This window comes from Sus scrofa, chromosome 13, assembly GCF_000003025.6.
Source record: "Sus scrofa isolate TJ Tabasco breed Duroc chromosome 13, Sscrofa11.1, whole genome shotgun sequence".
Classification (NCBI taxonomy): Eukaryota; Metazoa; Chordata; class Mammalia; order Artiodactyla; family Suidae; genus Sus; species Sus scrofa.
Genome location: NC_010455.5, coordinates 24,129,104 through 24,144,789, shown reverse-complemented (window position 1 = coordinate 24,144,789; position 15,686 = coordinate 24,129,104). Strand labels below are relative to the sequence as shown.

Here is a 15,686-nt window from a genome sequence, read left to right as displayed (position 1 = left end):
CTCTTTCTTTCTTTCTTTTTTCTTTCTTTCTTTTTTTTTTTTTTTTTGGAGGGGGGAAGTGGTGATTGGTTCACTTGTTGATGTTTTTGTTATAATGGGACAGATGAGACCATGCATTAAGTGCTGGTGGAAAGGGTCTAATAGGAAGGAAGAGATTGAAATAAAATACAAAAGAAAACAGTTAGTGTTCTTGAGGGAAAGCTGAAGAGATAGAGTTCAGAACACATGTAGAAGGGTTGTCTTTTGTTGGAAGAGGAAAAACACCGGCTGTATGAAGTTCCCATCTAATAATACCAATTTTCCAGTTAAATGGAGGCAAGGTTATCAGCTGAGAAAGAGAGAGTTGGAGACTTGAGAAGAACAGAATGAGTTTGAAAGATTTTGCAGAAATCTGAAGACCAAGCTATCAGGTATTTTTGATAGCCTAGTTGAGGTCACCGACCATTAATTTGTAGTGGCACCAATCTGCTTCATTGTGTTTTGCTCCAACTGTTCTCAGAAGCCTGGGTGGAGACATGAAGACAGATATGTTCATCTAGGGTCGGGATTTGCCAGAGAATTTGCAGGAGAACAGTTGAAGTGATAAATCCTAGAATCTATCCATAATAGGAAGACAAATGTAGAAATGAGTGATTGATGAATGCATGGGTGAATGTATTCATAAATGGATAGGGAGATGAAGGGGCAAGTCAATCAGAAGTACCTAGTGAAAGAACAGTTGTAGCGGGGCACTTAACAATTAAAGTTGAGGAGTTCCCATCGTGGCACAGCAGAAACAAATCTGACTAGGAACTATGAGGTTGTGGGTTCAATCCCTGGCCTCTCTCAGTGGGTTAAGGATCCGGCATTGCCATGAGCTGTGGTGTAGGTCACAGACACAGCTTGGATCTGGCATTGCTGTGGCTCTGGCATAGGCTGGCAGCTATAGCTCTGATTAGGCCCCTAGCCTGGGAACCTCCATATGCCACTGGGGCGGCCCTAAAAAGCAATACAAAAACAAACAAACAAAAAACCCCAACAATTAAAGTTGAAAAAAAAGGAAGGTTATGAATGAGATGCTAGATGTTTGTACTATTTCATTCAGAGATAGAGTAATTTCAAGCATTGCTAAGTTCCACAGCATGACAGTGGATGGATGAGGCAGAGTGAATAATACACTGGAGTTGTGAATAGGTTATTCACATGGAAGCTACAGTCATCCAAGTTGATGGATGGAGTTGAAGTGGAGAGGGAGTGGGGAGTCTGGTAACACAATTATCAGTGAAGAAGGAGAAGTGACTGGGAAGTCAGATGAAGACTGACACAAGGAATGGAGCACAAGCTTTCAATTTTGGAGGAATAACTAGAGAGTGAAGGAGTAATGGCCTGAAAGTGGCTGTGGGGAGGACACTGACCCCACTCTCAAACTGAACTCCTTGGAGTGTAAAACGGCCCGCATTTAACAGGCAGACAGATGAATCCTTGTTCTCAGAAGACCAGCTGGATTCAGTTAAGACAACAAGATAGAAAGAATCTCCTGCACAGAGTCTGAGGATACAGGGAGTAAAGGTCACATTTTACACTTCACTCTGCACTGTGGTATGCGGGTTTGTCAAAGGTGAGCAGATGGTGACTTGGGTCAGAATTCCTCTGATCGATGCCGAAGTGTTTTTTCCATATTTCTACTCCCAAAACCCAGAATATTATAAGACACCTGGAATAGTTGTTTTAAAGTATTTAACTCTTATCGGAAGTTTCGTAGTTCAGTCTTTTGCTGATTCCTCATTCTACTTTGACATTCTGAATACTAGCAATCATTATACCATAATTTAGATGCTGATCCAAAACAGTATGAGATTCACTTGTACCTGTATTTTCATCCGAACACTTCTGTTGAAAGATCTCTGTTATGAGCTTTTCTTGGTATCATTTGCTTCTTTTTTCCCTAAAAATGAAGCAGTAGAATGTATTCTGGTTAATTTAGTGTTTTGATTACTGAGGTTGTAGTTAACTCAAATGTCTTATACACAGAGCTTCACACTCACAGCCCTAGAAAAGATCACAATGTTTGATCTAGGTACTGTCTGTCAGTTGGAGGGTAGGAGGAGGATATAATCACAAAATCCCATGCAAACTTTTAAAAGTCCACCTTATAATTATAAAGGAAAAACAGTATAGTCTAATTAATTCACCATCATTAAGTAAAAAATATTTAGCCCTTTCTCCTAGTAAACATGAGCTCTACAGACTTGATTCTTGCTTATAATACTAATGTCTGAAATTCCAGTGTTTTGCTCTTGGTGAAGGAATCCACTTTGATAAGGCATCAAAGAACTGAGAACTGCTAGAAAATATCAATATTGTTTTCTCACGCACTCCAAAGATTTATGTGACTATTCATACCATTTGTTCCATTCTTTCTTAACATATATCATATATTGGAAGTGCTGCTTAAACAAAGGGTTCTTATGCAATTATGAAGATTCTAGACACAAAAACGACTTCCAAAAGAAACCTGTCATTCTGATTGGTTGTTTTAGTTGATGCTTTTTCTAGTAATAATGTTGTAATTGGCCACTCTAACTGTGTAAATCTCTGTAAGATTTCTCTAATAAATCAGATGAACATCACTGGCACACTCCTCTTCTCCCATCTGCTTGACAGAATGATTGACATCATATGATTCTACAAGCTTTCTTATTTAAAAAATTGTTTAGTCATGCTGTAGTAGCAAGTATTGAACTTACATTTCCACTGAAAACAACTACAAAGGCTGAACAAAATATACAAAAGAATTGTTTGCAGGCAGTGGATAGCAAATATTGCAGGGCTATGATCCCTGAGAGAAAGATAGAGAAGGGAACCCCACACTTACCCTGGTTTTCTCCCTAAAGATATTTTTCAAACTGTTGTACGGGGAAAAGAGTCAAGCAGAGAGAAGAAACAGAGATCAAAGTTAGGGGTTTCTAAGACCACAGAGATCCAGAAGGTATTGGAGGGGTGCGCAACAAATAGTAGGGATCTACTAAGAAGATACACAATTTTTCTCAGATTCTTAGCTAACTCCAAAGTTGGGCAATTGCAGGATAAGACTGTGGGAGGCCAAGAAAAAACATTTGCTAAGATGTTGATAACTAGTTGGAAATATCAGAGCTTACACATTACTGGGGGAAACAGTGAGATGTTGGTGAACACTTTGGGCTTTCAGTTGAAACCCCATAAAGACCTCACCCTAGGATGGAACCATGCCTAGAAGTAAGGGCAAAGGTGAAATAGGTCTGCCTAAACCAAGCCTAGACAGGACCATGGTGATCCTCCAGTAATTAGTTAACCCAGAACCTCTAAAATCTATTATCTACAATGTTCAGCATACAATAAAATAACAAGACACATGAAGATTTAGCAAAAGGACACTGAAATCAAGAGAAAAAGTGGTCAATAGGAGCAGACTCAGAGATGACATTATTGATATGTTAAAGGAAAGATGAACAGAATGCATGACAAGATGAGGCATTTCAAAAAGAATAGAAAATGTCCTTAAAAATCAAAGAGAAAATCAGTCAGGATGTAGGGAAGGAGAAAATCAGTCAAGATGCAGTAAAGATGGGATGCAGACTGTGGCAAATAAATCTAACGGGATTACAAATTAGTTACATAACCCCACTGAAGGAATGGGGGAAAAGATGTGACCTGAATAACTTTGGAAAATAGTATTTTAACTGGACAATATAAGGCTAAAGACAAAAATAACTATACTCAAATGTTACATATACCCTTTGCTAGTACTCACAGAAGTTTATAGATTAGCAGCTCTAAAACTACTTCATATGTGTACTAGGACTGAGCAAATAAGTAAATATATGTAGACTATGAGAATCAAGTTTCTTTCTGTCAGGGAATGAAGTTACAAACAAGGAAAAGAGGAACACTAGGATGAACCTTTGGTACTGTTTTGGAGTCAGAGATACAGAGATAAATAAAGATGTGAGTGTATATAGATTAGTATATATATGTGTGTTTCTTATCTCTGTTCACTTACAAGGCTTAGAAGTGACATCCCAAAAGCAAAGAATACATTTAGTACCCAGATCTTGGTTTCTAAATAACACTGTCCAATAAAAGAAACCCTGGCACCTTGGAATAGTGGTAGACTTCAGGCTAAAGCAGAGAAAATACAGGTTGGTCTTGGAGCAAATTTAGTGATAGAAAAAATAAGGAAAGTGTTAATAAAAGGTAAGGACATGTCAAAAGGGCACAGGAGCCAATTTAAAGAGTTCCCAAAGACCAGAGCCATCTGAGCAAGAAAATAAATGACACTGGTATTGGATTATAAACAAAAGAATAAAATAAATATCATTGGATTCAGACTGATATAAATAAATAACTGAGTAAATAAAGAGATGAGGTATCAGAGACAGTCTTCCTTAAAGAATAATTACAACTAACAAATGTAGAAGCAATGAAGGAAATAGAAAATCACCATTCGAACAGCACAGTAATAATTTCTGCAAGCAACGTTCACTAATGTGTGCTAAAATTAGCAGATGAAAGTTTAAAGAAAAAGGGGATATAGTCTCAAAATATATTCCCCCAATAAATAGTTATCAATTAAAAAGAAAAATAGTCATTTTATAATGAAGAAATGTGGCAAATACCACCTTAGCCAATGTGCTCAACATTTATTAATCCTAAACCTCCTGTGAGAGGCAAAGTGGTCCTCTCAACCAATTTCCAAATCCTAGTTCCTGAAACCTGTGAATATGTACTATCACACAGCAAAAGGAACTTTGCATGTATAATTAAGGTCGAAGACCTTAAAATAGCAAGAGTATCCTGGATTATTTGGGTGGGCCAAATCTAATCCCATGAGCCATACAAATCAAAAACTTTCTCCAGCTGTATTAAGAGAAAGGCAAGGGAAGAAGTCAAAGAGATTTGAAGCATGCAAAGAGCTCAACCCACCATTGCTAGCTTGAAGATAGAGGGAGCCAGAGACCTGAGTCCTACAACCATGAGGAAATAACCAACACCCAGAGGAGGCTTGAGTGTAGATCCTCCACCAGAGCCCAAGATAGGACCTTAGTCAGCCAACACCTTGATTTCAACCTGTGAGACCCTACTGGATGTCTCATTTACAGAACTGTGAGATAATACATAAGTATTGTTTTAAGACACTAAGTTTGTTGTCATTTTTTACATAGTACTATAAAACTACTATACTCACTGCTGTGTATCACTGAAAATCCACTTATGGATTTTCTATCCTTGTAATGAATTTTTTTACTTGCATAAGAAATAGACACATTCTTTGAACGTACCTATATCAGATATTCTGGCTCTCAAGTGCCATCTCTCTCAAGTGTATATGTTGTTTTCCTTTGTCATACCCATTCACTCCAAATGTGGTCTCTGCTTGTGTGTTAATTATATTCTTATTTTCTCTATTCTTGATGCTCTGGCATCTAGAGCCTTGCTAATCTTGGAGAGACTGCTAGGATTAAGCTAGCTAATTCTTACAGATAGCAAATGACTTCCCCGTGAGGGTGACTTTGGTTTGCAAACCAACCAATTTGGAACCTAAACTTACCAACCACCTTATTTGTAAATAAATGGATTGAATAATAGCATTTTCTCAATGTTAATTTTCTGGTTTGGATTGTGCCTGTAGTTTAACTTTAAATGGCTCAATAAAAAAATAACATGTAAGTGTGTACACAGAGAGAGCGTGATAAAGGAAATGTGGTAAAGGTACATCTGAAATTTTTATGCTATGCGTGACTTTTTCATAAATCTGAAACAGTTTTTTAAATCCACTCACCAAGGCATTATCCTGTTATTCTAAATAAACATAAACTAGCATAGCTGCATATCTGACAGCAGTCTATTCTCCACCTCCCTGTTTTATTCACAAAGCTTTCAAAATTCTTTCCCTGATTTTCCTCCTAATGTTCTAGCCAAGTTCGCTAGTTTATTCCCCTGACACATAATTTTTTCATTCCTTTTTCTACCAACCACAACATTGAAAAACTGATTTTTAGGAGATTCTGTGCAAGATGTAGTAGCATTTGCATTTTTCCATTGAAGCTTGCTAGTCTACAGGGAGCAAAATTCTAACCAGACTTGGGCCTTGCTGTCCCTCTAGTACACCTCACCCAACCCAGCTGTAGGAGGAAGCAGCTCTTCCTAGATAAGAGGAAAAACTCATTTTCAAATTATGACAAGCAATAAAAAAAGAAATAGGAAAAAAAAAAAAAGAAGAAGAAGCTAACAAGTGCTATTGATCTAGCTCCTGTAACACAGGAATTTAAACCCAAGAGAATCTGGGTTAAGGTTTGGCGATTCTCATCAGCCTCAGACCATCCCAAATACCAGCCAGAACCTCCCAGGAGGGCCCTCTGCCCACATCAGAATAACCTTGGTGTCCTCTGTGCTTTCTTCCTCCATCTGTCTACCTCCTCCCAATCCTGACTGCTATTACCTCCTTTCCCTGGGATGTAACAAAAGAGCCCAAACAAAATAGACACTTGCCCCCTGGAGATGAAGCACCACGTGAAGTAAGATGCAATGGAATCCCCTTACCTTCAGGTCGCAGTTGTGTGAAACAGGTTCCACGTCTGCACTAGGTCCCTGGGGGGTTGAGGCTACCTCAGTGCGTGCAGAATATATAGGGACAGATTATATATTCACATTTTGCATTACACAAGGTGTTTTTGATGCGTTCTCAGCCAAGATCCACTTAAAAACAAAAGCTACACAAAGACTACAAAAAGCCCACACAAAGTTTAAACAAAAGGCCAAAGAAAGACCAAACAAAAGCCAAAGAAAGTTTAAACAAAGAATGAAACAAAGACAAAACAAAGGCCAAACAAAGACAAAAACAAAGACCAAAACAAAGGGCAAAGAAAATCTAAACAAAAGCTAAGCTAGGCTACAACTTTGTCTCACACACACCCACATACATATACACACACTCCCATATTCTGGTCTCAGGCCTCCCACATCCCACATAATCAATGCTCTGTGCCAAACCCCTCACTAAGGCTTATTCCACACCAAGTGTACCCCCTTAAACCACATACCAGATCCAACCACACCACACAGCAGCTCACCCCACCAAACCACACATGCTTCCACCAATGCACCACCCAACTATAGCAACCGTCTCATCTCACCATGCCATGTGCCATGCCATGCACCACAAGCCAAAACCACAAGCTGTGAACAGAGTTGGAGTCAAACTGACAAATCTCTATTTTTAGGCTTCTGTTTCTATACTCTATGCAGATTAAACACCCTTCCACACTTCCCTCCCTAACATACCTACACACACACAAATACACACCCAAGACTAACATTCACATTCACGTGTCCTCATACACTTAATTTAACAAGAGATTGGATTGGGAAGATGCTGTGACAATTACCCTCTGCATTCAAATCCATGAAAACTTTTAAAAAACATCTCTTTTTGTACATGATGTCTGTAAATGAATCTCACTTAATTAACGTGATAATATTGGCTTCAGTAGCAGACATAGTAGACATTTGCGTTTTCTTATCATTGTCCTAAAATTTGGGGTCACACCATTGAGTCATCTAGCTCTGTGCCTCTGTTACATTTCATGGATCCTATAACCCAGTGCCCCTGGAAAACTTCATTTTGTATACTTAGAACTACACACTAATGATGTGCAAGATATAAGGACACTCCTGAAACTAATCCAACCAACAGCAGCATTGCCACTCGAATTCCCAAAGCTCCCTGCGTGATGGTAAGGTATAAATGTCACCATGGCCATCAAGTTTCCTTTTAGGCTTATGTCACATTGCATGCAAAAGAGAATCACTCAGGGAACCTTGAAAAGGCAAACTAATGAGACTACAAGAATCCAATATAAATCTCACCGTATTCTGACTTCATGGCTAACAAAATATTCTTCCTCTGAGTAAGGAGTTATGAATGTATGCTGGCTGATTCACTCCTACCATGAGGCCAGGGCTTGGCTTGTGCTGCAGTGGATGAACTTGAGACTCTTGAGGTCTGGGTCAGGTAAGGTGGTTCAGAGCAGGGGCTCTGGAAGTCCTGGCCACTGGGGGAGTCACAGGACTGTGGCTCCAAGGAGAAGCCAAGGCTCGTTGACGTGTGGTGGAAAGGGCAGCCAGGCTGGCCTTCACCTGGGCAGACCTCAAAATCCAAGTAGCTGGAGGATTTTCCCCTCAGTTAATCTTCAGGAAAGGGCAATTTATTTTCCAGCCATGCAGGGTAGGGAAGGTAGGGGAGTTTGAATATCTTCTGTTGACATGCTGTGATCAGAGTGCTCAAGGGGCTCATATGAGTATGTGGATGTTCCCTTTTCTAAGCCCTGCCTGTCACCCGGCTCTCTACAGTTTCTGAGTCTGGAAATTTCACCATAATAAACCTCCAGGAACTAGGGCATGTTGGTTCAGTGAACCTGAAAATCCCAGCAGAATGTGCATCTTCCTCCATGGCTTACCCTGCTTTCTTCTAGGCCTGGTGCCCCAAGTGTAGAGACAACACATACTTTTGACATGCTTTTCTCTGGCATGACCCTGCCAGCTCTTAAAATGGAACTTCCTCCAGTCAACCAAGTCATTTACTGCCCTCCACTCATTTCTATCTCCCCAAATTGTACATGGTTCTGCAGGTTAAGGATCCAGCATTGTCACTGCTGTGGCTCCAGTCACTGCTGTGGTATCAGTTCAGTCCCTGGCCCAGGAACTTCCACATGCCGCAGGCACGGCCAAAACAAACAAACAGACAAAAATTGTGTTATAATCACTCATCTTTTGGTGTCTCCTTTTCTTGGATGGGTTAAAACCTTTTTAAAAATTCTGTACTGCCCATGTGGGAGTAAAAATTGTTAAAATTCGGAGTTCCTGTCGTGGCGCAGTGGTTAACGAATCCGACTAGGAACCATGAGGTTGCGGGTTCGGTCCCTGCCCTTGCTCAGTGGGTTAAGGATCCGGCGTTGCCGTGAGCTGTGGTGTAGGTTGCAGACATGGCTCGGATTCCGCGTTGCTGTGGCTCTGGCATAGGCTGGTGGCTACAGCTCCGATTCGACCCCTAGCCAGGGAACCTTCATATGCCGCGGGAGCGGCCCAAGAAATAGCAAAAAAAAAAAAAAAAAAAAAAAGACAAAAAAAAATTGTTAAAATTCTTTCCCTTTTAAAAATGTTTTGCTGCTATAATTTTAGTAATTTTTTGGATAAGAGTAGATAAAATAAGCATGTGTCGCTAACCTGCCACTTTTGACCAAAACACAGTAATTGATTTTATTGAGATAGAATTTGCACATCATAATAGTCACAAATTCAAAGTGTAAAAACTTTTTTAATGTTTCTTTTCAAAAACACTGTATTTAATATACATTGCTGGTTCATTAACATTGAACTCACAGCCAACATATTATGTCTGAATGAAGCTTACATAAACACACATTTTCTCTATATGGTAAAGTGTAAAATTTAGATTAATGTATTCATAGCATTGTGGAGGCATTGCCACTATCTAATTCTATAACATTTTCATCACTCTAAAAATAAATCCATATGGATTGGCAGTGAAACATAGTACTATTTTATATCAGTTCACAGAGAGAATCGAGCATAAAGGGGGTTAGAGGGTATGGCAAGCATTGTCTTAAAGGGGTCACTGAAAGTTAGTACCAAGTGAGTGAATCACCTATAGGAAAAGTTACATTAGGAATGACACTGGTGAGAACAGGACATCTCCATATTCTACCTAGAAAGTTAGATGGACATAAATTCATATCCACATTTAGACAATGGAATAGTGTTGGTGGTATAGTGGTGAGCACAGCTGCCATCCACAATTGGACAATGGTTGTTTACCTAACAAAATTATGTACCAAAATATGTGTTATAAAAGTTGTTTTTTGATTTAAAAAAGGCTACAGATGTTCAGATCCATAACAGTGCTATTTTTCCTGTGGAAATATGAAAAAAAATAGTTTTATAAATAGCTGTAAGACCATTTTGTTATTGCAAGGTAGGAGTTCCTGTGTGGCTCAGCAGGTTAAGGATCCAGCACTGTCACAACAGTGGCTTGGGTTGCTGCTGTGGCGCAAGTTCAGTCCCTGGCATGGGAACATCCACCTGCCATGGGTATGGCCAAAAAAAAAAAAAAAATCATTGCAAGATAAATAATGAATTTATCAAATCTGACAGAAACAGAGAAATGTTTCTTCATTTTCTCTTTAATCCTCACTTTCAGAGAAAACCTATCTCCTCCAAGACTTTGACCTTATTTTACAGATTTTGAGCTGTGCACTTCCCAACTTGAGATGGTAATCAGAGGAATTCGACACCCACTAAGCTGCCAGGAAATCAGACAAAGACCCTGTGTTTCCAAGCTCCACACCCAATTTCTCTCTCCCTTTCTCTCTCTGCTCTGCTTGAGCTAAGTCACAATTGTGTTCTGGTCAATGGTGACCTGTATAAATGTACATTATGTTTCCCACTTAAGGGACTGAGTTTTATCCAACTTGGTGTGTTAAAACTCACTCTGTAGAAGACATGGTTCTGCAGTTCAACCTTCTAGACCCAACCCCTGGATTTTACCCCTTGTAATATTGCCATTAGAAAAGGACAGGGTGGACACAGTGTAGCAAGGATTCTAGCAAAAGGAGAGCTTCAGAAAAAGAATGTACTAGAGTCCCCGTCGTGGCTCAGTGGTTAACGAATCCAACTAGGAACCATGAGGTTTCAGGTTTGACCCCTGGCCTTGCTCAGTGGGTTAAGGATCCGGCATTGCCGTGAGCTGTGGTATAGTTTGCAGACGCGGCTCGGATCCCAAGTTGCTGTGGCTCTGGTGTAGGCCAGTGGCTACAGCTCCGATTCAACCCCTAGCCTGGGAACCTCCATATGCTGTGGGTGCGGCCTTAGCAAAGGCAAAAAGACAGGAAAAAAAAAAAAAGAGAAAGAAAGAATAAGAATGTACTGTATGAAGTGTTAAAGAAAACCAAAGCTGAATTGTAATTAAAGTGTTAAAACCAGATTTTACTCAGCACCTATTGCAATAAGAGAAAAGAGATCTCAGTACAAAACTAGGCTCAGAGTTCCCATCATGGCTCAGCGGTAGCAAACCTGACTAGTATCCATGAGGACTCAGGTTCAATCGCTGACCTTGCTCAGTGGGTTAAGAATCTAATGTTACTGTGAATTGCAGCACAGGTCACAGGCATGGCTCAGAACTGGCACTGCTGTGGCTGTGGCATAGGCTGGCAGCTGCATCTCCAACTCAACCCCTAGCCCGGGAACTTCCATAAGCCGCAGGTGTGGCCCTAAAAAGAAAAAAAAAAAAAGAAAACCTAAATTCCCTGGTAGCTCAGAGGGTTAAATATCTGGCATTGTCACTGCATGGCCCAGGTCACTGGTGTGACCTGTGTGTTCAATCTCTGGCCTGAGAACTTCCACATGCCACAGGCGCAGCCAAAAAAAAATTTAAAAATTAAAAAAAAAGAAAAAAGTAAGGGATACAAAGATGGACATTGAGGTCCCAAGTTCAAGAGCTGGTTGGGAAGAGGGTTCAGAGTTGACCTGAATAAAGTTGGTCCAGGAGGATCTTTGTCATATGTCAATATGTGGCAGTGACAGATCCTTGATTATAATTATTAATATCAGTTATCCAGAGCTGAGAGTGAAGTGAAGGACTCAACTGTTAAATTAATTTTACCAATATGAATTATTATTAATGGGAATAATCTTTGAAAAAAGTGAACTATCTTTGTTTTCATTCTGTGCTTAACAAGCTGCCAACCACCTATCATTTTGTTATCAAAATAACACATGCCAAAGTGGCCCATTTTAGGGTATTATATTCTACTCCTCTTCCTATAAAAGTACCTTGAGAAAAGGTTATATTAGAAAGTATCATGTGTGTCGGGAAAGTAAATAAAAGATAGAATTTTCACACAAGTGCATTCAAGGCCACATCCTGTTCATTTCTCTTCTATGTTCCCCTTTCAGGGTTTGCTCCTCTTAGGCCAACAAGCTGTTTGGGCCACTGCAGCATCCCAGATAATATGTCACACAGCACTTCTATGTATAAAACCTATGGTTCCTGAACACTGCAAGATTCCCTGGGGTGCAGAGCAGGCTCACAGGGTGCCATGGAATATTTAAAATGTCAAGAAAAACCCAACCACGCTAGACCTCTCTCTGACACCCTGTGGACCAGTGGCTTGAGATATTTCAATCATCTCAACAGTACATTATACTGTGGTATTTTCAGATAATGTCATATTCTTTATAAAGGTGGATTTTTAGGTTTTTGCTTGGTAAAAAAGCAAGCATTGTGGAAAAATCATGTGAAACAGGAAATGAGAATAGTGTTGTCAAACTTTGACTTCCTGCACATAGCCCATTAGCAGGCTGTGGTTACCTAAGAATAGAATAACATGTTACTGTTCTTTTCAATTTAACGTGTATTTTTCAAATTATTGCTGAGTTATTAGAATATAAATGCTTATTACATTATTTGGGCCTAACTACTTCATAAAAAGAACTGGCAGGTATTTCTTTCGGTCTATGGCTATGGTGAAAAAATTACAGAAACCCCTAAAAGCTCCTTGAACCAAGATGCTCAAGAATTTCTGATCTAAAAATGACAGAGGTATTCCACAAGAATGTTGTCTTGACTTTTACTAGAAAAATGTTTATCTATGGAATCCCTGAAGCGACTCTGATGAGCCCTAGGTTTCCTCCTAGAGCAACACTATGAAAAACGTAAAGAACAGCACAAAAACTAACCAAAGTGAATTTATTGAAACCTTTGATCCAGACACATTAGTTTCACCGAGGTGATGGCTGGAGGACAGGGAAGAGTATCTGAAATATCCTGGACTACCTGGAAGAACCATGGACCACAAACCACTAATTGCCCCCAGTACCTCCTCCATCTGTCCTTCTTTGTCCCAGAAGCCCTGTAATAGCAGAGCAGCTCAGCTGTGGAAAGAACCTTCCCACCCCAGCCTTGCTGCCCAGGATGGCCGGATGATGTGGAGGCAGATACCTTGGGGGCCCTTCAGGAGGCTCTTTGAGTGGACTTGCTCAGTGGCAGGCACCCTTCCCCCTTCCCTTTTCCCCGCCTTCTGCCTGTAACATGAGATATTTCAAATGGATCCACAGTGGCCACTGTACAACCCTGGGAATAAAAACCTAGGTGGCAGAGCACAAATAGGAGGCCCTGGTGCCGAGACCAGCTCAGCAGGATGGAGCTGAAGAACGGGTGCTGTGAAACTTAAGGAAACTTAAGGAAAAAAGTTAACATAAAACAAGACACAGAGACATTTATCTTAAGTAAAGGTGGGAACCGGGGCACTCACGGTCTCAAGAGCACCGCCTTAAGAAACCACACTGCTTTTATTGTGTTTTTTAGGATTACGTCAAGTGAGAAGGGGGTTGTAGGTGCAGGATATAGGTTTTTTTAAGTTATTTTAAAAGTCACATAGCTGGGTGCTGATTAAGCTTTTACTCTGACCTTTAGGCATTTAACAATCATTAGCATTTGAGGAAGCTTGGCATCAGCTATCTATGCATAGCATCTAGAGAATCACCATTGTGCTTCTGCAGACATGCCTATCTGCAGCAACCCGGTGTGCCTAGGTTTGCACCTCGGTTCTTCTTTGCCAATGTGTATCCAGCTAACGACCCCTCATAAACTCCTTGGGGCTATGGGGCTCCTCTTTTATTCTTAAGAGGACGTATCATGCTGTGCTGTGCCAATCTGCACAGGTCCAGTGTGCCTAGACCAACACAATAAGTCCTCATTCAGCTGACCCTATGAATAACTTATGCCTATAGGTCTTTGTTCTTAAGCTTAAGTCATTCACCGTCACTGCGACTGTTTTTCAAGCAGGAAGATGGGGTAAAGTAAAGCAGGACAAGATAGAGTTTTCAGCAAAGAGGCTAAGAAAATATTGTAGAAACATGTCTCGTGACACCCTGGAACACTGAAAGCAGCCAGAGCATCCAAACACTCTCTGGGTGGCCTAGAGAATGGAAGTCACTTTATTAGAGTGAAAACTGGGCACAGCAGAAACAAATCTGACTGGGAACCATGAGGTTGCGGGTTCGATCCCTGGCCTCTATCAGTGGGTTAAGGATCCGGTGTTGCCATGAGCTGTGGTATAGGTCGCAGATGCAGCTCGGATATGGCATGGCTGTGGCTGTGGCTGTGGCATAGGCTGGCAGCTGTAGCTGTGATTTGACCCCTAGCATGGGAACCTCCATATGCCACAAGTGTAGCACTACAAAGCAAAAAAAAAAAAAAAAAAAAAAGGAAAAGAAAAAAAAAGTGAAAATTATGTCCCCATCATAATTAAGGCACTGTTCTTTTAGGCCTCGTAACCAGCAGCCAAACACTTTCTAGGTGATACAACTGGTCTCCTTAAGGAATGGAAGAGAGGCAAACATGGTTGGAAATGACCCCTATGTATAATAAATATTCATGTTATAAAACTTAAAAATTTTTTTCACATCATGTAACTTCAGTATACCAATTCTTTTTTTTTTTTTTTTTTTTTGTCTTTTTTTGTCTTTTCTAAGGCCACTCCCACGGCATATGGAGGTTCCCAGGCTAGGGGTCAAATTGGAGCTGTAGCCGCCAGCCTACGCCAGAGCCACAGCAACACGAGATCTGAGCCGCGTCTGCAACCTATACCACAGCTCACGGCAACGCTGGATCCTTAACCCACTGAGCGGGGCCAGGGATCGAACCCGCAACCTCATGGTTCCTAGTCAGGTTCGTTAACCACTGAGCCACGATGGGATCTCCCAACATCAATTCTTAAATCAAGTGTATCTCACCTATGGAGTTCCTGGTGGCACAGTGGGTTAAGGATCTGGCATTGATTGCTGCTATGGCTCAGGTAAGGTGGCAATTACGGTGCAGCGTAAGACAGCTGAAAGGATAAATACAAATGAAAAAACAAGGAAGACTTTTAAAGACTTAATTCCATCTGTTGAGAATAAGAGTCCCTACTCCTTCTTGGACCATTTACTTTAGAAAACCTGTAATTATGTGTTTTCTGTCTGTCTCTTGAAAATGTATATAAATCCTTTTAAAAACTCACTAAGCCTCCTGCCAGCTTTCCATCCCAGGAATGTCTTCCTTAGGGATCCAGGAGTCAGCTCTGAAATATCATCCCCAAGGAAGATGCCCCATCTTCCAGCTCCCATGGGAGGGTAGGAGCCTAACTCCAAGCAGCAAAAGATACAGGAGGTTTTATTTTTCTCATAAAGATCTTTATCTTTATCTTTCTCATAAAGATACAGGAGGTTTTATTTTTCCTTTGGATAAATCCAATTAGCTAATTCAGATGGTCCCTCCAATACCAGTTGAATTTAGGATGAACTGTGTGTGACAAAGTCCAAAAACCAAATGCATTTGTGATAGCTTTGAAAGTTGTGGGACAGCGTCATTTTCTTTCTTCTAAAAGATTTCACCCCTGAAAAGAATCAAATGTCCTTTTTATCAAATGTCTGTCTTAACAGGTGCTATCAAGGAGTTCCCTCATGGCTCAGCAGGTTTAGGATCTGGCATTGTCACTGCAGTGGCTTGGGTTGCTGCCGTAGTGTGGGTTCAACCCCAGACCCAAGAACTTCCACATGCCAACGGTGTAACCAAAAAAAATTAAATAAATAATAAGGTGTCGTCAAACCCT

The 15,686-nt window shown here is 40.6% G+C and overlaps 1 protein-coding gene across 10 annotated transcripts in view; it reads right to left on the bottom strand.

Annotated features, from left to right (window-relative positions):
* Positions 1 to 6,712, bottom strand: part of MOBP (myelin-associated oligodendrocyte basic protein) — a 48,761-nt gene extending 42,049 nt beyond the window's left edge. For 9 of the 10 annotated variants that reach the window (XM_013981487.2, XM_013981488.2, XM_013981489.2 and 6 more), the window contains exons 1-2: positions 6,559 to 6,712; positions 1,848 to 1,924 (exon numbers count right to left, since the gene is read on the bottom strand). The gene's annotated coding sequence lies outside the window, so the exon portion shown is untranslated. The remainder of the gene's footprint in view (positions 1 to 1,847; positions 1,925 to 6,558) is intronic. The other variant, XR_002337908.1, reaches the window with a different exon arrangement.